The sequence below is a fragment of the Muntiacus reevesi genome, chromosome 1 (assembly GCF_963930625.1).
Source record: "Muntiacus reevesi chromosome 1, mMunRee1.1, whole genome shotgun sequence".
In the NCBI taxonomy this organism is placed as follows: Eukaryota; Metazoa; Chordata; class Mammalia; order Artiodactyla; family Cervidae; genus Muntiacus; species Muntiacus reevesi.
Genome location: NC_089249.1, coordinates 192428750 through 192430099, shown reverse-complemented (window position 1 = coordinate 192430099; position 1350 = coordinate 192428750). Strand labels below are relative to the sequence as shown.

The window sequence follows — 1350 nt, the reverse complement described above, 5'->3', positions numbered from 1 at the left end:
AAAAAAAAAAAAACCACCTAACTCACTTATTTGGCTTCCTTGGTGGCTCAGTGGTAAAGAATTTGCCTGCCAATAGGAGGCCTAGGTTTGTTCCCTGGGTCAGGAACATTCCCCGGAGAAGGAAATGACAACCCACTCCAGTATTCTTCCCTGGGAAATCCCATGGACAGAGGAGCCTGGAGGGATAGAGTCCTTGGGGCCACAAAAAGTGTCAGTCATGACTTAGCAACTAAACAACAACAAATGTGTATGTATAACTGATTCACTGTGCTGTACAGCAGAAAGTAGCACAACACTGCAAATCAATTAGACTCCAATAATAAAAAAAATTAAGTTGTAAGACATTCAGATTGTGTGGTGGAAAATTGCTTGTTGTGGGGGGAAACCCACATAAACAGTGACCAGAAGTATCAAAAGTGAAGTGTTCTCTGCAAAAGAGAAACACAGGAAGTGAGAAAGCAAATTGGTTTTTCCTATGTAGTGTCAAAGAGTTGATTCAATTTTAATCTAGTACTCATTGGGTCAGAATGCCCATGCCTTTGGTGGCATTTCTGAGGGCAATGGATGCTATCACAATGGGGGACTGTTGCATGACAACAGTTCTCATGGTGGAAGTGAGGCATATATACTTGTGTATATAAATATATATATGTATATATTAAACAAAAACATGGGAGAACAAATCCACACTTTTATTTGCTTTTCAATAAGTTTAAAATCCTTGAAGGGTACAGCATCACTTGGATTCTGTGTCTAATGGCCTTTAGCGGGAAGGTTGCTTCAGAATTAGACATGAACCATGCCACAGTTTGTCATGAGCTTGAGTCATCTTTCCCCAATCAGGATTTGTTAGGTTTTCCACCAGGAGTTACTGTGCTGTTCTTCACTTTGTACACATAAGCACATTTCTTGCCGAGCTAGAATTCCATTTCATCTGAAGCATACACACCTTCAATTTTCAGGATAACTGTGTGCTCCCTCTGGTTTTGTAGACACTACTTAAAGCCAGCAAAACCAGCCTTGAATCAGAGCCCTCCAGACATATGTCATTTTAGGTATGTCCAGACATTTGTATGTCCAGACGTATGTCCAGACATATGTCATTTTAGGTAGAAGTCTTCTTCCCAGCAGCCTCCACAGGGTCCAAGATGGCTGAAAGACAGGAGGCATACATGTTTGTCCCCCTTTTCCTATGTCCAAGAACCGTCACAAGATTGTAGAGGGTACCTTGTTCAAATTGAGTGGGATTCTCTCAATGATCCCAGTACAGCGCAAGAATATTCAGACAGAGGAGGGTAGGGTGTCATTCACTTGCTGGACATGTGCCCCAGCCAGGTGGCCCTGTGGCTC

General features: G+C 42.3%; 1 pseudogene; it reads right to left on the bottom strand.

The window, feature by feature from the left end:
- Positions 1 to 692: 692 nt before the first annotated feature.
- Positions 693 to 1043, bottom strand: LOC136156259 (large ribosomal subunit protein eL33 pseudogene; annotated as a pseudogene).
- Between the last annotated feature and the right edge of the window lie 307 nt (positions 1044 to 1350).